This window comes from Pollicipes pollicipes, unplaced genomic scaffold (genome assembly GCF_011947565.3).
Source record: "Pollicipes pollicipes isolate AB1234 unplaced genomic scaffold, Ppol_2.1 Scaffold_6138;HRSCAF=7277_pilon_pilon_pilon, whole genome shotgun sequence".
Classification (NCBI taxonomy): Eukaryota; Metazoa; Arthropoda; class Thecostraca; order Pollicipedomorpha; family Pollicipedidae; genus Pollicipes; species Pollicipes pollicipes.
Window position 1 is genome coordinate 4,959,262 of NW_023596818.1, and position 21,275 is coordinate 4,980,536.

Consider the following 21,275-nt stretch of genomic DNA (forward strand, 5'->3'; position numbering starts at 1 on the left):
ACTATTGAACACATCAAACTTGTTTTATGAGTGAACACAATTGCACGCTTCAGCACACAATAAATAGCTTGCATGTCCTAAGCGGTTCGAATAGCATGCAGTTTTGTTTATTTCTCCAATCCCGTGCTTCGCTTCTCTGTTATTCCTTGCACTGCTCCGTCCCCAAGGTCTTTTTCCGTTAGTCTGAGGTGCTGCCCTGTCCCAAGCTCTTCTTTATCCCGTTAGTCTTGGGGTTGCTGCCCTGTTCCAAACTCCCTCTTATCCCGTTAGTCTTGAGGTGCTGCCCTGTCCCAGACTCCTCTTTATCCCGTTAGTCTTGAGGTGCTGCTCTGCCCCAAACTCCTCTTTATCCCGTTAGTCTTGAGGTGCTGCCCCTGTCCCAAGCTCTTCTTTATCCCGTTAGTCTTGAGGTGCTGCCCTGCCCCAAACTCCTCTTTATCCCGTTAGTCTTGGGGTGCTGCCCTGTTCCAAACTCCTCCTTATCCCGTTAGTCTTGAGGTGCTGCCCTGTCCCAGACTCCTCTTTATCCCGTTAGTCTTGAGGTGCTGCCCTGCCCCAAACTCCTCTTTTTCCCGTTAGTCTTGAGGTGCTGCCCTGTCCCAAGCTCTTCTTTATCCCGTTAGTCTTTAGGTGCTTGCCCTGCCCCAAACTCCTCTTTATCCCGTTAGTCTTGGGGTGCTGCCCTCTCCCCGAGCTCTTCTTTATCCCGTTAGTCTTTAGGTTGCTGCCCTGCCCCAAACTCCTCTTTATCCCGTTAGTCTTGAGTTGCTGCCCCTGCCCCAAGCTCCTCTTTATCCCGCTGGTCTGGGGGTGCTGCCCTGTCCCGAGCTCTTCTTTATCCCGTTAGTCTTTAGGTGCTGCCTTGTTCCAAGCTCTTCTTTATTCCCGTTAGTCTGGGGGTGCTGCCCTGTCCCAAGCTCCCTCTTTATCCCGTTAGTCTTGAGGTGCTGCCCTGCCCCCAAACTCCTCTTTATCCCGTTAGTCTTGAGGTGCTGCCCTGCCCCAAACTCCTCTTTATCCCGTTAGTCTTGAGGTGCTGCCCTGCCCCCAAGCTCCTCTTTATCCCGCTGGTCTGGGGGTGCTGCCCTGTCCCGAGCTCTTCTTTATCCCGTTAGTCTTGGGGTGCTGCCCTGTTCCAAACTCCTCCTTATCCCGTTAGTCTTGAGGTGCTGCCCTGTCCCAAGCTCCTCTTTATCCCGTTAGTTTGGGGTTGCTGCCCTGTCCCAAGCTCCTCTTTATCCCGTTAGCCTGAGGTGCTGCCCTGTCCCAAGCTCCTCTTTATCCCGTTGGTCTGGGGGTGCTGCCCTGTCCCAAGCTTCTCTTTATCCCGTTAGTTTTGGGTGCTGCTCCGTCCCATGCCCTTCTTTATTCCGTTCCGTCATGTCCGTTCCCGCCACACCTTGCTCTGTCAAATCCTCCTGGTCCTTGGCAGTCTAGAGGGCAGACAGCCTTGGTCTATCTGTCTAACAAAGTCACGAGGACGTCCCACACATTGGCACACAGTCATCGACGTAAGTCCATCGGTTTCGGCTAAGCTCTGTTTCTTGCGGTATGCTCCTCGGCGGCAGTCTGTAGCCAGCGCACGTCACGAGCTTAAGCGACAGTGGATGTGGCCAGTGCACCGGTAGCTGTTGCATGCAAGATGTGAACGTAACGCAGGGACCGGAATTGATATGTGAAAGTGAGTATCGTCGGCTCGTTGGTCTAGGGGTACCATTCTCGCTTTGGGTGCAAGGGGTCCCGGGTTCAAATCCCGGACGAGCCCGGTTATTGCTGTTAGAGAAACGCGCCTATGTTGAATCAGGCCGAGTGGGACAAACGTTGATGAGTTCGGATGTATCTTTGCGTGGATGGTCCAGTGTTTCAACGGTTGTTATTGCAACAAACCATCTCATGCGCGCTGAGTTCAGGCAGGTTGTGACAGGCAATATGCCGGCTTGTGTTGTATTTTCCCATTATTGTTGTTCTGCTGTCGCATGGATCAAATTCACAGGGACGAGGCACAAGAATAGCCCGGAAACCCAAATGTTCTTCAGCGCTTTCGATTTGCTGCGGGCATCTTTGACAATAACCGAGCTCGTTTGGGTTTGGGACCCGAGACCAGCTCACACTCCAAGCGCGAATCCACACGCGCATACCTAGCCCGTGCCAAAGAGGCGGGGTGAATAACACTGCCGTCTCGAAGACCTGGGCGCGCCCCTGTTCGTGCGCAGTGCGCGTGCTCGCGCAGAGGCGATGAGCGGTGTTTCGGGTGGTGTAAGAACGAGCACTTCACCTAAAAATTCGGAGCATGTCCGAAAGATTTTGATTACAACTGTTGTTCGAATTAACTTACGCTTCTGATTCACACTAGCGGAAACGCAAAAACAAGGAGTCATTCTTCTCTTAACCACGATCTTCAGATTTCCGGCAGAAGACACGGGCTTGGGTTGGTTGCAATAACTACCGTTAAAGCATTGCATCACTACCAAGCGAAGACACTCTCCGAGTTCACAAGAGCTACGGAGCATTAGGCATGTTCTACGCATGCGAGTACCTGTGACTGCAATAGCCGGGCTCGTCCGGGATTTTAACCCGGGACCCATCTCGCACCCTAAGCGAGAACCATACCCCTAGACCAACGACGCCGATAATGTATCCCAAAACGTCTTAATTCTGAGCCGGCACCATTGCTTTCACATCGCACGGTGTATGGCTCCGAGCACACCGGCCACACCCACATAGGATTGTATGTCGCAGCAGGACCCGCCCCTCGGCCGAGTTTCTTCTCTTGCCGGCGCAGTATCACACGCCTGCCGCCGTCGGCAACTGCGAGATCCAGCCCCCGCGCCTACCCGCGAACAAGAAACAAACGGGAGTTCAGTTAGTGGCCTATGCAGGGGAGTTCAGTTGAGATCGCCGGCCACGACTGGGTCCGATACCTGCCAGTCAAACACGCGATTTCAAATAGCAAAACCAAGGCGATGCAGATGATTTCGTGGCCTGGAACGTATATCAAGTTGGTAATTGGGAGTTCCTCCGTCACCACGCCGCCTTTTTTCCTTTCTCCTCTCCTTCTTCTTGCCTTTCCGCCCGCTTCCTCCGTTCCCCGAGCCCCACGTCCCCCCCCCCCCCTCCCGCTGGACTTGTATCGAAACCAACCTTCTGTGTGCTTCTGCGCTACGCTCCTGTGCATTTAAAAGTTCGAATATCTAAGTGCTTTGAAGAGACCCATCGCATCCAGCCAAGCGAAATTTGCTGGCTGCAGGTGGTTAAGTGTTATAGCGAATATATGACGCAAGTTATTCAGTGCATTATCGAGGAGCATTATTCACATAGATGAGATAGCAGTATCAGCCTCATTCCTCGGATAAAAACCAGGAAGTGGATATATAGTTGGATTTTATGATTATAACACAATGTATAGTTGAATTGTACATTGGATTAACCCAACCATATCTCCATTCTCCTGGTTTTTATCCTACAAATGAGGCTGATGCTTCTGTATTGTCGCGAATACGTCAATGCTGATGGAGCGCTAAGCGTTTTTGTTGATTGAATTATGTGGACACTTAATCCCCATCCCGTCGTCTAAAAACGCTTTAGTTTTCTTGCTTCGGATTATTGGAATTTTTGGATTTGGAAGACGAATTGCAACGTGAGTTGGTTTGTTTCTCTTGCACAGCCTCAGGTGCCGAGGCAAACCAATCGACATCTACAGAACTGCAATTCCGCTCAAGGAGCAGCCATTCTGTGCTAGCAGTTCCTCCACATGCATTGCCAGAAATAATTTGCAGCTTGCGCGTCGATGTGACCCCAATGGTCACGGCCATGCCGGATTACTAGGACCATGCTCCCTAAGAACAGTCTGCAGCCACAGTGCTCTGCGCCGCAACCTTATGAGACGATGGGTGTGGCCAGTGCGCTCGCATCCGTACAACACGTGATGTGAAAGTAATGGCGCTACTCAGAATAAGGACGTCATCGGGTACATTGTCGGCTCGTTGGTCTAGGGGTATGATTTTCGCTTCGGGTGCGAGAGGTCCCGGGTTCAAATCCCGGACGAGCCCGGTTCTTGCCGTCAGGGGTATCCGCTTGCTATTTCTATGCGTTCAGGCACATATTGGTGTCTTGGATTCCTGCGTCTCGTTGCGCTATTTCAAACAAGCATTGCTAAGTGCGGAACTAAGCAATTTTGCCGTGTGAAACCTGACATACTCAAAACATTGGATAAGTTGCAACAGGGCCGTGATGCAAGGTTGGCTATGAAAACTTGCGTTTTCATCCCGGAAGCATTTTTGCTTTGCCGTTACCAGGGGCGGATCTAGCCTGGAACTTTTTTTGGGCGGGGAGCAACCGTTTGTCGCCAGCTGGCTGGTGTGGGACCCGAGGCCCAGTGCATGGTGCCTTTCGCGAGTACCTAGTAGGAACACCATTCGAGCACCGAAATGCTTTTGAATTTTCTATATACGGTATGCATGTTTACAAAGCTCGTAACACAATATATTACTTTTAGGCTGGTCAACTGGTCAGATGGGGTTTATCGCAAATGGCGATCAGGGTGACAAACGGTAAAACAGGGTGATCAGGCCGGACAAAGGATGATTCTAGTGACTATGGAGCGTGGTGGCAGCTGCGGAGCGGCTGTGGCGGGCGGGCACATCAGTGAGAGGCGCTGCGGAACGAGAGGAATGACGAGTCAGTCAGGGGTCAGGATGCAAATTCAATTTGAGAAGAACAAGGCATTGGCGTGACATTCAAATGATATTGGCGGCGGAACACTGAGCGTAAGTGTAGGCGGCCACTGCTGCTGTCAGAGATGAGACCAGTCTATGACGTTTGGTATTATACGTAGGACTATTTTGCAAGGGCCAACGGCATGAGGACACAAAGTTAAAACAGACGGTAAGTTGACGAAACTTTTATGAAGTTCTGGGAATGTTTTTGGGGGCCAAAGCATACTCTCAGAGTTTTGGGGGCCATGGCCCCGCGCCCCCCCCCCCCCCCTTCCCCCACCACCCCAGGAGATCCGGCGATGGCCGTTACGCATCTCTGCGTCATGTCACGTTTTTGCTACTTTATTATGGAAGACCAAATACGTTTAGTTTTGATTCTTAAGTAATTTAGTTTTGAGTCGGCGAATGGTGTAAATTTCACTAAGTTTAGGAAAGCAAGGTTTGGGACTTGTCATCATTGAGTTCAATAACACCTTTAACGATGAGATGGATGAATAAACATTGGTGGTTAACCAAAGTTATAAATGAATCAAACTGTAATCAACCTTGATGAACACAGGTACAGGCTTCAAGCACCCGACTAGTACCATCGCAAATCCTAAGCAGTTGAATAACATGTCGTTTTGCTCTTTCTCCGATCCCGCACTTCGTTCTGTGCTAATCTTGCGGGTGCCGGCCTCTCCCCAAGCTCTTCTTTATCCCGTTAGTCTTGGGATGCTGCCCTGTCACAAGCCCCTTCTTTGTTCCGTTCCGTCATGTCCGTTCCCGCCACACCCTGCTCTGTCAGATCCTCCTGGTCCCTGACAGGCCTAGAGGGCAGACAGCCCTGGTCTATCTGTCTAACGAAGCCACGCGGCGTCCATACCTTGCCACACAGTTATCACACCGCAAGTCCATCCGGTCACGCCTAAGCTCTGTTCCCTGAGCTATGCTCTCCGGCGGCAGTCCTGTAGCCAGCGCACGTCACGAGCTTTAAGCGACGGCGGATGTGGACGATGCACCGTCAACTGACGACCGCAGCATGTGAACGTAATGAAGGGACCGGCATTGGGATGTGAAAGAGAGTATTGTCGGCTCGTTGGTCTAGGGGTATGATTCTCGCTTTGTGTGCGAGAGGGTCCCGGGTTCAAATCCCGGACGAGCCCGGTTATTGCTGTGAGAGGGACGTGGCCTATGTTGAATAAGCCCGGGCGAGACAAAAGATGATGAATTCGGATGTATCTTCGCGTGGATGGTCCAGTGTTTCAACGGTAGTCATTGCAACAAACCATCGCATGCGCATTCGCTTCAGGCAGTGTAACAGGCAATATGCTGCTTGTTTTGTATTTTTCACTCATTGTTGTTCTGTCACCTAGATCGAACTCATAGTGACGAGCCACAGAATGGCCCGGAAACCCATATGTCCTTTAACTCATAAATTTGTGTGCAGGCATCTTTGACATCAATAACCGAGCTCGTTTGAGTTTAAACCCGAGACCTCTCGCACTCCAAGAGCGAGTCACACGGCACATACCTGGCCCGTGCCAATGAGGCGGGGCAAATAACACTGCCTCTCGGAAGACCTGGGCGCGCCCCTATGCGTGTCGCAGTGCGTGTGCTCGCGCAGAGGCGATGAGCGGTGTTTGGGTGGTGAATAACGGCTACCTCACCTAAAAATTCGGAGCAAATCCGAAGGATTTTGCTACAACTGTTCTTACGGATCAAACTTACGCTTCTGATTCACCACTAGCGGCAACTGCAAAAAGGATTCATTCTCCTCTTAACCACGATCCTCAGTTTTCCGGCAGAAGACACGGCTTGGTTGGTTGCAATAACTAGCGTTAAAGCATACATCACTATCAATCGAAGACATCTCCGAGATCACAAGAGCTATGGAACCTTAGGCATGTTTCTACGCATGCGAGTACCTCTGACAGCAATAACCGGGCTCGTCCGGGATTTGAACCCGGGACCTCTCGCACCCTAAGCGAGAATCATACCCCTAGACCAACGAGCCGATAAATTATCCCAAAACGTCTCAATTCTGGGCCGCGCCATTACTTTCACATCGCACGGTGTATCGCTCTGTGCACACTGGCCACACCCACATAGGATTGTGTCGCAGCAGGACCCGCCCCGCGGCCGAGTTTCTCTCTTGCCGGCAGCAGTATCACACGCCTGCCGCCGTCGGTAACTGCGAGTCCCGCCCCCACGCCTACCCGCGAACAAGAAACAAACTCGAGTTCAGTTAGTGGCCTATGCAGGGGAGTTCAGTTGAGATCGCCTACGCTGCCACGACTGGGTTCCGATACCTGCCAGTCAAACACGCGACTTCAGACAGCAAAACCAAGGGTATGCAGGTGATTTTGTGGCCTGGCAACGTATATCAAGTTGGTAATTGGGAGTTCCTCCGTCACCCACGCCAACTTTTTTCCTTTCTCCTCTCCTTCTTCTTGCTTTTCCGCCCACTTCCTCCGTTCCCCGAGCCCCCGTCCCTCCCCCCCCCCCCCCCCCCCCGCTGAACTTGTATCGACACCAACCTTCTGTGTGCTTCTGCGCTACGCTCCTGTGCATTTAAATGTTCGAATATCTAAGTGCTTCGAAGAGACCCATCGCACCCAGCTAAGCGAAATTTGCTGGCTGCAGGTGGTTAAGTGTTATATCGAATATATTACGCAAGTTATTCAGCGTATTATCGAGGAACATTATTCACATAGATGAGATAGCAGTATCAGCCTCGTTCCTCGGATAAAAACCAGGAGAATGAATATATAGTTGGGTTTTATGATTATAACCCAATGTATAGTTGGATTGTACATTTGATTAACCCAACCATATCTCCATTCTCCCGGTTTTATCTTACAAATGAGGCTGATGCTTCTGTATTGTCGCGAATACGTCAATGCTGATAGAGCGTAAGCGTTTTTGCTGATTAAATACTGTGGACACTTAATCCCCATCCCGTCGTCTAAAAACGCTTTAGTTTTCTTGATCCGGACTATTGGAATCTTTGGATTTGGAAGACGAATTGCAACGTGAGTTGGTTTGTTTCTCTTGCACAGCCTCAGGTGCCGAGGGAAATCAATCGACATCCACATAACTGCAATTCCGCTCAAGGAACATGCATTCTGTGCTAGCGGTTCGTCCACATGCATCGCCAGAAATAATTTGCAGCTTGCACGTCAATGCAACCCCAAAGTCACGGCCAAGCCGGATTACTAGGACCACACTCCCTAAGGACAGTCTGTAACCACAGCGCTCTGCGCCGCAACCTTATGAGACGATGGGTGTGGCCAGTGCGCTCACATCCGTACAACACGTGATGTGAAAGTAACGGCGTTACTCAGAATAAGGACGTTATCGAGTATCTTGTCGGCTCGTTGGTCTAGGGGTATGATTCTCGCTTCGGGTGCGAGAGGTCCCGGGTTTCAAATCCCGGACGAGCCCGGTTCTTGCCGTCAGGGGCATCCGCTTGCTATCTCTATGCGTTTAAGCACGTATTGGTGTCTTCGATTCCTGCGTCTCGCTAGGCACTTTCACACAGTCCTTACTAAGTGCGGAACCAAGCAATTTTGCCGTGTGAAACCTCAAATACTCAAAACATCGGATTAGTTGCAACAGGGCCATGATGCAAGGGCGGCTATAAAAACTTGCGTTTTCATCCCGTAAGCATTTTTACTTTGCCGTTACCAGGGGCGGATCTAGCCTGGAGTTGTTTTTTTTTTTGGGGGGGGGGGGCAACCGTTCGTCGCCAGCTGGCTGGTGTGGGACCCGAGGCCCAGTGCATGGTGCCTCTCGCGAGTACCTAGGACGGACATAAGCTAAGTACGGACATAAGCATAAGCAAAGCTCGAGACATAAGCTATTACTACTGTTAAGAGTCAGCTGGTCAGATGGGGTTTATTGTAAGTGGTGATCAGCGTGACAAGCAGTGAAACAGGGTGACCAGGCCGGACAAAGGATGGTTCTCGTGGCTATGGAGCGTGGTGGCAGCTGCGGAGCGGCTGTGGCGGGCGGGTACACCGGTGAGCCGCGCTGCGGAACGAGATGAATAATGAGTCAGTCAGGAGTCAGGATGTAATGTCAGTTTGAGAAGAACAACGGGTTGACGTGACATTCAAATGATATTGGCGGCGGAACACTGAGCGTAAGCGTAAACGACCATTGCTGCTGCCGGAGATGAGACCAATCTATGAAGTTTGGTATTATACTGGGGACTGTTTTGCAAGAGCCAAGGCGTGAGGACACAAAGTTAAAACGGACGGCAAGTAGACGAAACTCGTATGAAGTTCTGGGAATGTTTTTGGGGGCCAAAACATACTCTCAGAGTTTTTTGGGGGGCCATGGCTCCGTGCCCTACCCCCCCCCCGCCCTTCCCCCCCTCCCCAGGATCCGCCTATGGCCGTTGTGCATCTCTTCATTTTGTCACGTTTCGCTACCTTATTATTGGGAGACCAAATACGTTTAGTTTTGGTTCTTAGGTAACTTAGTTTTGAGTCGGTGAGTGGTGTAAATTTCACTAAGTTTAGGAAAGCAAGTTTTGGGCTTGCCATCATTGAGTTCAAAAACACCTTTAACGGTGATATGGATGAAGAAACAATGGTGGTTAACCTTTGAATCATGAATGAATCAAACTTACATCAACCTTGATGAATGCATTTGCATGCTTACGCACCCGACTAGTAGCTCGCAAATCCCAAGCAGTTGAATAACATGCCTTTTTGTTTTTTTCTCCGAGTCCCGCACTTCGTTCTGTGCTAATCTTGCGGTGCAGCCTCTCCCCAAGCTCTTCTTTATCCCGTTAGTCTTGGGATGCTGCCCTGTCACAAGCTCTTCTTTATTCCGTCCCGTCATGTCCGTTCCCGCCACACCTTGCTCTGTCAGATTCTCCTGGTCCTTGACAGGCTAGAGGGTAGACAGCCCCGGTCTATCTGTCTAACGAAGCCACGCGGCGTCTCATACATTGCCACACAGTTATCACTGCAAGTCCATCGGTCACGCCTAAGCTCTGTTCCTTGCGGTATGCTCCCCGGGGGCAGTCTGTAGCCAGCGCACGTCACGAGCTTAAGCGGCGGCGGATGTGGACGATGCACCGTCAACTCATGGCCGCAACATGTGAACGTAATGCAGGGACCGGAATTGATGTGAAAGTGATTATTGTCGGCTCGTTGGTCTAGGGGTATGATTCTCGCTTTGGGTGCGAGAGGTCCCGGGTTCAAATCCCGGACGAGCCCGGTTATTGCTGTTAGAGAAACGTGTCTATGTTGCATAGTTCCGTCATGTCCGGTCCCACCACACCTTGCTCCGTCACGCTCCCCTGTTACTTGACAGGCTAGGGGACAGACAGCCCTGGTCCGTCTGTCCAATGAAGTCACGCGGGCGTCCCACACATTGCCACAGCGTTTTTCGACGCAAGTCAAAGGCCGTGGGGAAGCTCTGTTCCCTGCGCTGTGCTCCCCGGCGGCAGTCTGTAGCCAGCGCACGTCACGAACTTAAGCGACGGTGGATGTGGGCAATGCCCGTCAACTGATGGCCGCAACATGTGGACGTAATGCAGGGACCGGAATTCAGATGTGAAGGTGAGTGATTGTCGGCTCGTTGGTCTAGGGGTATGATTCTCGCTTTGGGTGCGAGAGGTCCCGGGTTCAAATCCCGGACGAGCCCGGTTATTACTGTGTGAGAGGGACTGCGTCTGTGTTGAATAAGCCAGAGTAAGACAAGGATTTATGAGTTCGGATGTATCTTCGCGTGATGGTCCAGCCTTTTAACGGTTATCATTGCAACACACCATGCCATGCGCCCTGGCTGCAGGCAGTGTAACAGACAATATGCTTTCTTGCTTTGCATTTTTCACTTATTGTTGTTCTGTCACATAGATCGAACTCACAGAGACGAGGCACAGCATGGCCTGAAAACCCATATGTCCTTCAACGCTTTAAATTTGTATGCGGGCAGCTTTGACAATAACCGGCTCGTCTGGGTTTAAACCCGTGACCTCTCGCACTCCAAGCGCGAATCACACAGCGCACACCTGGCCCGTGCCAATGAGGCGCGGTAAATAACGTTGCCTCTTGGAAGACCTGGGCGGGCCCCTGTGCGTGCACAGTGCGTGTGCTCGCGCAGAGGCGATGACCGGCGATCGGGTGGTAAAGAACGGCTACTTCATCTAAAAATTCGTAGCAAATCCGAAGGATTTTGATGCAACTGTTCTTACGAATCGAACTTCCGCGTCTGATTCACCACTAGCGAAAACCGCACAAGGTGTCATTCTCCCGTTCACCACAATCTTGATTTTTCCGGCAGAACACATGGGTTGGTTGGTTGCAATAACCAGCGTCAGAACTACCAAGCGAAGACATCTCCGAACTCACAAGACCTACGCACCCTTGGGCATGTTCGACGCATGCGAGTGCCGGGCTCGGGCTCATTAATAAGCGGGCTCGTCCGGGATTTGAACCCGGGACCTCTCGCACCCTAAGCGAGAATCATACCCCTAGACCAACGAGCCGATACTATATCCCATAACGTCCCAATCTTGGGCCGTGCCGTTACTTTCACATCGCATGGTGTATGGCTCTGCGCACATTGGCCACACCCACATAGGATTGTGTCGCAGCAGGACCCGCCCCGCGGCCGAGTTTCTCTGTTGCCGGCGCAGTATCACACGCCTGCCACCGCCGGTCACTGTGAAGCCCGTCCCAGTGCCTACCTACCCGCGAACAGGAAACAAACTCGAGTTCAGTTAGTGGCCTGTGCCGGGGAGTTCAGTTGAAATCGCCGGCCACGACAGGGTCCGACACCTGTCAGTCATACACGCGATTTCAAACAGGAAAACTAAAGTGATGCAGATAACTTTGTGGACTGGAGCGTATATTACTTTGGTGATTGAGAGTTTCTCCGTCAAATTGAAAATTGAAAGTAAGACGTGGCTCAGAATTGGGGTAATTGGGATTTTGATGACATTGTCGGCTCGTTGGTCTAGGGGTATGATTCTCGCTTCGGGTGCGAGAGGTCCCGGGTTCAAATCCCGGACGAGCCCGGTTATTGCTGTCAGAGGTACTCGCACACATCGGATGAGCGATAGCGTGAGTAGGACTTACGAGTTCAAAGGTATCATCGCTTGATGATACAATGTTTAAACGCGGTTCATTGGAGCCAACCAGATCATGTCTCGGCCTGAAGACTCAAAATTCAGTGATAAATGGTGTGATCCATAACTATCTGACATTTTGAACTGAGATAGCCATCTTGAAGACCTTACGGTATTGTTCACATTACTGCCGTTCTTACGGCCTGTGCCTCTCTAGCTTCTGAACTAAACGCCTGCGAAAATTGGGAAACGCATATGGGGCAAGTCACCTTAGCATCCATGGCGTTATAACAACGTCATTAGGCACCTTGGCATTCGTGACATCATAATAATGCCATTCAAATCCTGTCATTCCATAAGCCATACGGCGGTTAAGGCCAAGAAACATATAATCGCCGAGGCATTTATGTCTGTCGTTCGTGAGCGCCATTCTATATGAAACGACCGCCAGTTAGCTGTCAAGGAATGTTGTGAAAGGTGCGATGGCGCAACCAACCATGACGCAATGAGAAGCACATTTACCAGATAGAGAACTGTGCTGTCTTTAAAAGTCCTTTTCACTTAGAAAGCGTACCAAGTGTCATAAGTGAGCTTGTTTGATCATATCTGATGGTTGTTTCCATATATACAGATGTGAAACATCCCCTTTAAAGGGGGATGACATTAATACTTTGCATCGACGTGTCCAAGCTCGTAAACGGTTGACGACCAGCCTTGGTGATGCCCTTGGTCGTGCCGAGGCCGACCTATGTCCACTGCCGGTCGATGGTGTGCCGTTGAGGAGTCCGGTCAATGCCAGGCTCCTCAGCGGCACGCAGCCGCACGGCATCCTCCTCCTTTTTCCGGAAGTGCAGGGTGCTGCAGTTCTTCAGTTCTCAAATATCGCATAGACTTGCCTATTTACTTCGCCTTTCGGACTCATGTACCAGGTAAAAGAACGTGGTTAGTCCTTTATTTAGGCGATGGAAAAGATTTGCAAATAATTATATACTCCGTCGCCAAACACAACTATATGCATTGGCAGACAGCGCAACTGTAAGTCCTCACTACAACAACTTTTAATCAACTGGAAATTGGGAGCCGACAATAACTTTCTTTCCACTAGATAAGAGAATAAAATCAATGCGATTCCAAATGGAAACGGCTAAAATCATTGAAAGAATTAAACACGAACGAGACAACGTAATAATCATGTTTGACTGCGGGCAGTCGTTTAGTCGATATATGTGTACACACCGAACGAATCCGAGTTAAAAAAAAACATCATCTTTGCGTATTATTTTGACCAAACAGACTGTCCCAACCTTTGGTAGTATTTAAACAAAACCATTTTGACGCATTAGTGTGCTACAAAGATTAAAAACAATCAGGTTAGAACAAGGAGAGTAAATTAAATCCATTACTTTCATAGCGAAGTAGGGAGCCCAATGACATTTATTCCACAATAGCGGCTACCGAAGGATCTTGATGCAACCGTTCTCATCGATCAAATATTACGCGTTCGATTTAACAAGAGCGAAAAGTGCAAAAAGGTGTCATACTTGCATTAACCCAGGTCTTGAGCATTCTGGCAAAAAAAAAACATGAATTGGTTGGTTTCAACGACTAATGTTGAAACATTAGACTATCAAGCAAAGATATCTCCAACTCACAAGATCTTAGCACCTTTGGGCCTGTTCGACGCGTGCAATCGCACACCCCTGAAGTTAATAAGCGGGTTCACCCTAAATTTGAACCCCGGACCTCTCCAGCTGCTATCCCTATGCGTTCAAGCACATATGGGTGTCTTGGACCTTCGCGTCGCGCCAGACGCTTTTCACCCAGGCATCACTAAGCACGGAGCTGACGAGCCTCACCGTATGAAACTTGAAACGCTCCAAACATCGGATTAGCTGCAACAGGGCCATGATGTGTGGTCGGCTCTAAAAAAACCTGCGTTTTCATTCCGGTGGCATTTTTACTTAGTCGTTAGATGTCTCTTCGTCATATCACGTTTCGCTACTTTATTATTGGAAATCGTAAAACCAAATGCGTTTAGTTTTGATTCCTTTGTTATTTTTTTAGTCCCAGAGTTGTGCAAACTTCACCAATTTTAGGACAGCAGGTTTTGGGTTTATTATCATGGAGTCCAATAACACATTTAATGATGATATGGATAAGTCAACAATGGTGATTCGCATTTGAACTGAACCAACCTCGTTTTATGCTGAACACAGTTTGTGCTTCAAACACCCGACTAATGCCCCGCAAAGCCTAAGCAGTCGAATAGCATGCCGTTTTGTTCTTTCTCCAATCCCGCACTATATCCTGTGCCAATCTTTGTGCTGTCCTGTCCCGAAGGTCTTCTTTATCCCGGTCCGTCATATCTGTTCCCGCCACACCTTGCTTTGTCAAATCCCCTTGTTCTTTGACGGGCTAGAGGGCAGACAGCCCTAGTCTGTATTTGTCTAACGAAGTCACGCGGGCGTCCCACGTATTGTCATACAGTTTTCGACACAAGTCGAAGGTTTTGGGGAAGCTCCGCTGCCTGCGCTGTGCTCCCCGGGGGCAGTCTGTAACCAGGGCACCTCACGAGCTTGTGCGACGGTGGATGTGGCCAGTGCACCGGCAGCGGTTGCGTGCAGGATGTGAACGTAATGCAGGGAGCGCAATTGGGATGTGAAAGTAAGTATTGTCGGCTCGTTGGTCTAGTGGTATGATTCTCGCTTTGGGTGCGAGAGATCCCGGGTTCAAATCCCGGACGAGCCCGGTTCTTGATGTAAGAGGAACGCGCCCTTGTTAAATAAGCCCGAGTAAGACAAGGATTTGTGAGTTCGAATGTATCTTCGCGTGATGGTCCGGTGTTTCAACGGTAGTTATTGCAACAAACCATCTCATGCGCCCTGGCTTCCGGCAGTGTAACAGGCAGTATGCTTTCTTGCTTTGTATTTTTCACTTATTGTTGTTCTGTCACATGGATCAAACTCACAGTGACGAGGCACAGAGTGGCCCAGACACCCATATCTCCTTCAACGCTTTGAATTTGTATGCCGAAATCTTTGACAATAACCGGGCGTGTCTGGATTTGAGCCCGGGACCTCTCGCACTCCAAGCGCGAATCACACAGTGCATACCTGGCCGGGGCCAATGAGGCGGGGTAAATGCCTCTGCCTCTCGGAAGACCGGGGCGTTCTCCTGTGCTTCCACAGTGCGTGTGTTCGCGCAGAGGCGATGAGCGGTGTTCGGGTGGTGAAAAGCGGCTACGTCACCTAAAAATTCGGAGCAAATCGGAAGTATTTTGATACAGCTGTCCACATGGATCAAACTTTTGCGTCTGAATCACCACTAGTGAAAACTGCGAAAGGTGTCATTCTCGCGTTAACCATAATCTTGAGCTTTCCGGCAGAACACATGGGTTGGCTGTAATAATTAGCGTTGAAGCATGTATAGCTATCAAGCAAAGGCATCTCCGAATTTACAAGAACTGCGCACACTTGGGCATGTTCGACGCAGGCGAGTACCGGGCTCGGGCTCGTTAATAAGCGGGCTCGTCCGGGATTTGAACCCGGGACCTCTCGCACCCTAAGCGAGAATCATACCCCTAGACCAACGAGCCGATGACGTAGCGCAGAACGTCCCAATTCTGACCCGCACCGTTTCTTTCACATCGTACGGCGTATGGTTCCGAGCACCCTGGCCACACCCACATAGGATTGTGTCGCAGCAGGACCCGTCCCGCGGCCGAGTTCCTCTGTTGCCGGCGCAGTATCACACGCCTGCCGCCGCCGGTAACTGTGAAGCCCGCCCCTGTGCCTACCCGCGAACAAGAAACAAACTCGAGTTCAGTTAGGGGCCTGTGCAAGGGAGCTCAGTTGAAATCGCCGGCGACGACAGGGTCCGACACCTGTCAATCAAACACGCGATTTCAAACAACAAAACCAAGGTGATGCAGATGACTTCGTGGACTGGAACGTGTATTACTTTGGTAATTGGGAGTTTCTCCGTCGCCTACGCCATCTTTTTTCCTTTCTCCTCCCCCTCTTTTTGCCTTTCCGCCCACTTTCCTCCTATCACCGAGTCCGCCCCCGCCGAACTTCTCGAGAATCGACACCAGACCTCTATGCGCTTGTGTCGCGTCACGCCACGCCACGCCCCTGTGCATTTGAAAATCGAATATCTGAGTGCTTTAAAGATACCCATTGCATCCCGCCAGGCGAAATTTGCTGACTGCGGGTGGTTAAGTGTCGCGAATATATTACGCAAGTTGTTCAGTGCATTAGCATGGAACGTTCTTCACATAGATAAGACAGTGGTATTAGCCTCATTCTTCCCATAAAAAAACAGGAGAATGAAGATATAGTTGGGTTATACGATTATAACCCAGTGTATACTTTGGTTATACATTGGGTTAACCCAACTATATCTCCTTTCTCCTGGTTTTATCCTTGGAATGAGGCTAATACTTCTGTCTTATCGCGAAAATATGTTACTGCTGATGGAGCATTAGGGATCGTGCTGATTAGATAATGTGGTCACTTAATCCCCAGCCCGTCGTCTAAAAACGATTTAGTTTTTCTTGACGGGGATCACTGGAACCTTCGGATTTGGGAAACAGAGTGCGACGTGAATCGGTTTATGTTACCAAAGATTGCACAGCCTAAAGGGCCTAACGAAGCCAATCGACATCTACAGAATTGCAATTCCGCTCAAGGAACATGCATTCCGCGCTAGCGGTTCCTCCACATGCACTGCCAGAACAAATTTACAGCTTGCACATCAATACAATCCCAATGGTCACGGCTAATCTCAGTTACCAGGGCCATGTTCCCTAAGGACAGTCTGTAGATAAATTTACGCCATACGCCATTGCCTTGTGAGGCGATGGGTGTGGCCAGTGTGCTTGGAGTCGTACACCTTACAGTATGAAAGTAACGGCACGGCTCACAATTGAGACGTTATGGAACGTGTCACCGGCTCGTTGGTCTCGGGGTATGACTCTCGCTTCGGGTGCGAGAGGTCCCGGGTTCAAATCCCGGACGAGCCCGGTTCTAGCTGTTAGGGTACCCGCTTGTGTGCTCAAGTGACAGGCTGTGCTCTATGTGCTCAAGCGCATACGTGTCTTGGGCCTTCCGCGTCTTGCCAGGCGGTTTTCACACCAGCATTACTCAGTGCGGAACTAACAAGCCGCACCATATGAAACATGAAATGCTCCAAACGTCGGATTAGATGCAACAGGGCCATAATGTGTGGTCGGCTATAAAAGGCCACCGTTTTCATCCCGGAGGCAATTTTGCTTTGTCGTTAGGCATTTCTTCGTCATGTCACGTTTCGCTGCTTTATTATTGGGAGTCAAACACCAAACACGTTTATTTTTGATACGTAAGTGCTTTTTTCTGTCGGTTAGTGGTGTAAATATCACTAATTCAGGAAAACCAGTTTTATATTTATCATCGCTGAGTTCAATATCACTTAAAATGATAATGTGAATAGATGAACAATGGTGGTTAACTTTGAAACATATCAAACTTGTTTTATGACTTAACACAATTGCACGCTTCAAGCACACAACTAATAGCTTTCATGTCCTAAGCAGTCGAATAGAATGCAGTTTTGTTCTTTCTCCAATCCCGCGCTTCGTTCTCTGTTACTTCCGTGCACTGTCCCGTCCCCAAGGTCTTTTTCCGTTACTCTTGAGGTGCTGCCCTGTCCCAAGCTCTTCTTTATCCCGTTAGTCTGGGGGTGCTGCCCTGTCCCAAGTCTTCTCTATCCCGTTAGTCTTGGAGTGCTGCCCTTGTCGCAAGCTCTTCTTTATTCCGTCCGTCATGTCCGTTCCCGCCACACCCTGATCTTTCAGATCCTCCTGGTCCTTGACAGGCTAGAGGGCAGGCAGCCTCGGTCTATCTGTCTAACGAAGTCACGCTGGCGTCCTACAGATTGCCACACAGTTATCGACGCAAGTCCAACCGGTCACGGCTAAGCTCTGTTCCCTGCGCTATGCTCCCCGGTGGCAGTCTGTAGCCAGCGCACGTCACGAGCTTAAGCGACAGTGGATGTGGCCAGTGCACCGGTAGCTGTTGCATGCAAGATGTGAATGTGATGCAGGGACCGGAGAATCGATATGTGAAAGTGAGTATTGTCGGCTCGTTGGTCTAGGGGCATGATTCTCGCTTTGGGTGCGAGCGGTCCCGGGTTCAAATCCCGGACGAGCCCGGTTATTGCTGTGAGAGAAACGCGCCTATGTTGAATCAGGCCGAGTAGGGCAAACGTTGACGAGTTTGGATGTATCTTTGCGTGGATGGTCCAGTGTTTCAACGGTTGTTATTGCAACAAACCATCTCGTGCGCGCTGAGTTCAGGCAGTGTAACAGGCAATATGCTGCTTGTGTCGTATTTTTCACTTCTTGTTGTTCTGTCGCATGGATCAAACTCACAGGGCACAGAATGGCCCGGAAACCCATATGTCATTCAACGCTTTCGATTTGTTTGCGGGCATCTTTGAAACTGGGCTCGTTTGGGTTTGAACTCGGGACCTCTCACACTCCAAGCGCGAATCACACGGCGCATACCTAGCCCGTGCCAATGAGGCGGGGTAAATAACACTGCCTCTCGGAAGACCTGGGCGCGCCCCTGTGCGTGCGTAGTGCGTGTGCTCGCACAGAGGTGATGAGCGGTGTTCGGGTGGTGAAGAACGGCCACTTCACCTAAAAATTCGGAGCATGTCCGAAAGATTTTGATACAACTGTTGTTACGGATTAAACTTACGCTTCTGATTCACCACTAGCGGAAGCTGCAAAAAGGAGTCATTCTCCTCTTAACCATGATCTTCAGTTTTCCGGCAGAAGACACGGCTTGGATTGGTTGCAATAACTAGCGTTAAGCATGCATCACTATCAAGCGAAGACATTTCTGAGTTCACAAGAGCTACGGAGCCTTAGGCACGTTCTACGCATGCGAGTACCTCTGACAGCAATAGCCGGGCTCGTCCGGGATTTGAACCCGGGACCTCTCGCACCCTAAGCGAGAATCATACCCCTAGACCAACGAGCCGATAATGTATCCCAAAGCGTCTCAATTCTGGGCCGCACCATTACTTTCACATCGCACGGTGTATGGCTCTGCGCACACTGGCCACACCCACATACGATTGTGTCGCTGCAGGACGCACCCCCGCGGTCGAGGTTCTCTGTTGCCGGCGCAGTATCACACGCCTGCCGCCGTCGGTAACTGCGAGTCCCGCCCCTGTGCCTACCCGCGAACAAGAAACAAACTCGAGTTCAGTTAGGGGCCTGTGCAAGGGAGCTCAGTTGAGATCGCCGGCCACGACTGGGTCCGATACCTGCCAGTCAAACACGCGATTTCAAACAGCAAAACCAAGGCGATGCAGATGATTTCGTGGCCTGGAACGTATATCAAGTTGGTAATTGGGAGTTCCTCCGTCACCCACGCCAACTTTTTTCCTTTCTCCTCTCCCTCTTCTTGCCTTTCCGCCCACTTCCTCCGTTCCCCGAGCCCACGTCCCCCCCCCCTCCCGCTGGACTTGTATCGACACCAACCTTCTGTGTGCTTCTGCGCTACGCTCCTGTGCATTTAAAAGTTCGAATATCTAAGTGCTTTGAAGAGACCCATCGCATCCAGCCAAGCGAAATTTGCTGGCTGCAGGTGGTTAAGTGTTATAGCGAATATATGACGCAAGTTATTCAGTGCATTATCGAGGAGCATTATTCATATAGATGAGATAGAAGTATCAGCCTGATTCCTCGGATAAAAACCAGGAGAGCGGATATATAATTGGGTTCTATGATTATAGCCCTATGTATAGTTGGATTGTACATTGGATTAACCCAGCCATATCTCCATTCTTCTGGTTTTTATCCTACAAATGAGGCTAATGCTTCTGTCTTGTCGGGAATACGTCAATGCTGATGGAGCGTTAAGCGTTTTTGTTGATTTAATAATGTGGACACTTAATCCCCATCCCGTCGTCTAAAAACGCTTTAGTTTTCTTGATCCGGATTATTGGAATCTTTGGATTTGGAAGACGAATTGCAGCGTGAGTTGGTTTGTTTCTCTTGCAAAGCCTCAGGTGCCGAGGCAAACCAATCGACATCTACAGAACTGCAATTCCGCTCAAGGAGCAGCCATTCTGTGCTAGCAGTTCCTCCACATGCATTGCCAGAAATAATTTGCAGCTTGCACGTCAATACAACCCCAATGGTCACGGCCAAGCCGGATTACTAGGACCACACTCCCTAAGGACAGTCTGTAGCCACAGCGCTCTGCGCCGCAACCTTATGAGACGATGGGTGTGGCCAGTGCGCTCACATCCGTACAACACGTGATGTGAAAGTAACGGCGTTACTCAGAATAAGGACGTTATCGAGTATCTTGTCGGCTCGTTGGTCTAGGGGTATGATTCTCGCTTCGGGTGCGAGAGGTCCCGGGTTCAAATCCCGGACGAGCCCGGTTCTTGCCGTCAGGGGCATCCGCTTGCTATCTCTATGCGTTTAAGCACGTATTGGTGTCTTCGATTCCTGCGTCTCGCTAGGCACTTTCACACAGTCCTTACTAAGTGCGGAACCAAGCAATTTTGCCGTGTGAAACCTCATATACTCAAAACATCGGATTAGTTGCAACAGGCCATGATGCAAGGCCGGCTAAAAAAACTTGCGTTTTCATCCCGGAAGCATTTTTACTTTGCCGCTACCAGGGGCGGAGCTAGCCTGGAGTTGTTTTTTTTTGGGGGGGGGGGGGACAACCGTTCGTCGCCAGCTGGCTGGTGTGGGATCCGAGGTCCAGTGCATGGTGCCTCTCGTGAGTACCTAGTACGGACATAAGCATAAGCAAAGCTCGAGACATAAGATATTACTACTGTTAAGAGTCAACTGGTCAGATGGGGTTTATTGTAAATGGTGATCAGGGTGACAAGCAGTGAAACAGGGTGACCAGGCCGGACAAAGGATGGCTTCTCGTGGCTATGGAGCGTGGTGGCAGCTGCGGAGCGGCTGTGGCGGGCGGGCACACCGGTGAGCCGCGCTGCGGAACGAGATGAATAATGAGTCAGTCAGGAGTCAGGATGTAATGTCAGTTTGAGAAGAACAAGGGGCTTGACGTGACATTTCAAATGATATTGGTGGCGGAACACTGAGCGTAAGCGTAAACGACCATTGCTGCTGTCGGAGATGAGACCAATCTATGAAGTTTGGTATTATACTGAGGACTGTTTTGCAAGAGCCAAGGCGTGAGGACACAAAGTTAAAACGGACGGCAAGTAGACGAAACTCGTATGAAGTTCTGGGAATGTTTTTGGGGGTCAAAACATACTCTCGGAGTTTTGGGGGGGCCATGGCTCCGTGCCCTACCCCCCCCCCCCCCCCGCCCTTCCCCCCTCCCCAGGATCCGCCTATGGCCGTTGGGCATCTCTTCATTTTGTCACGTTTCGCTACCTTATTATTGGAGGACCAAATACGTTTAGTTTTGGTTCTTAGGTAACTTAGTTTTGAGTCGGTGAGTGGT

At 50.3% G+C, this 21,275-nt stretch overlaps 14 non-coding genes across 14 annotated transcripts; 10 read left to right on the top strand and 4 right to left on the bottom strand.

Moving 5' to 3' along the window:
• Positions 1 to 3,977: 3,977 nt before the first annotated feature.
• On the top strand, positions 3,978 to 4,049 carry TRNAP-CGG (transfer RNA proline (anticodon CGG)). Its single transcript has one exon. It is a non-coding gene; the product is annotated as a tRNA-Pro (tRNA).
• Positions 4,050 to 5,787: 1,738 nt separating this feature from the next.
• Positions 5,788 to 5,860, top strand: TRNAT-UGU (transfer RNA threonine (anticodon UGU)). The gene has a single exon. It is a non-coding gene; the product is annotated as a tRNA-Thr (tRNA).
• Positions 5,861 to 6,639: 779 nt separating this feature from the next.
• On the bottom strand, positions 6,640 to 6,711 carry TRNAP-AGG (transfer RNA proline (anticodon AGG)). Its single transcript has one exon. It is a non-coding gene; the product is annotated as a tRNA-Pro (tRNA).
• A 1,357-nt stretch (positions 6,712 to 8,068) lies between these two features.
• On the top strand, positions 8,069 to 8,141 carry TRNAP-CGG (transfer RNA proline (anticodon CGG)). The gene has a single exon. It is a non-coding gene; the product is annotated as a tRNA-Pro (tRNA).
• Positions 8,142 to 9,856: 1,715 nt separating this feature from the next.
• Positions 9,857 to 9,928, top strand: TRNAP-UGG (transfer RNA proline (anticodon UGG)). The gene has a single exon. It is a non-coding gene; the product is annotated as a tRNA-Pro (tRNA).
• A 358-nt stretch (positions 9,929 to 10,286) lies between these two features.
• Positions 10,287 to 10,358, top strand: TRNAP-UGG (transfer RNA proline (anticodon UGG)). The gene has a single exon. It is a non-coding gene; the product is annotated as a tRNA-Pro (tRNA).
• Positions 10,359 to 11,130: 772 nt separating this feature from the next.
• On the bottom strand, positions 11,131 to 11,202 carry TRNAP-AGG (transfer RNA proline (anticodon AGG)). The gene has a single exon. It is a non-coding gene; the product is annotated as a tRNA-Pro (tRNA).
• A 459-nt stretch (positions 11,203 to 11,661) lies between these two features.
• Positions 11,662 to 11,733, top strand: TRNAP-CGG (transfer RNA proline (anticodon CGG)). The gene has a single exon. It is a non-coding gene; the product is annotated as a tRNA-Pro (tRNA).
• Positions 11,734 to 14,460: 2,727 nt separating this feature from the next.
• TRNAP-UGG (transfer RNA proline (anticodon UGG)) lies at positions 14,461 to 14,532 on the top strand. The gene has a single exon. It is a non-coding gene; the product is annotated as a tRNA-Pro (tRNA).
• A 775-nt stretch (positions 14,533 to 15,307) lies between these two features.
• Positions 15,308 to 15,379, bottom strand: TRNAP-AGG (transfer RNA proline (anticodon AGG)). The gene has a single exon. It is a non-coding gene; the product is annotated as a tRNA-Pro (tRNA).
• A 1,356-nt stretch (positions 15,380 to 16,735) lies between these two features.
• TRNAP-CGG (transfer RNA proline (anticodon CGG)) lies at positions 16,736 to 16,807 on the top strand. The gene has a single exon. It is a non-coding gene; the product is annotated as a tRNA-Pro (tRNA).
• Positions 16,808 to 17,901: 1,094 nt separating this feature from the next.
• Positions 17,902 to 17,973, top strand: TRNAP-UGG (transfer RNA proline (anticodon UGG)). The gene has a single exon. It is a non-coding gene; the product is annotated as a tRNA-Pro (tRNA).
• A 764-nt stretch (positions 17,974 to 18,737) lies between these two features.
• On the bottom strand, positions 18,738 to 18,809 carry TRNAP-AGG (transfer RNA proline (anticodon AGG)). Its single transcript has one exon. It is a non-coding gene; the product is annotated as a tRNA-Pro (tRNA).
• A 1,343-nt stretch (positions 18,810 to 20,152) lies between these two features.
• On the top strand, positions 20,153 to 20,224 carry TRNAP-CGG (transfer RNA proline (anticodon CGG)). The gene has a single exon. It is a non-coding gene; the product is annotated as a tRNA-Pro (tRNA).
• Positions 20,225 to 21,275: the final 1,051 nt, after the last annotated feature.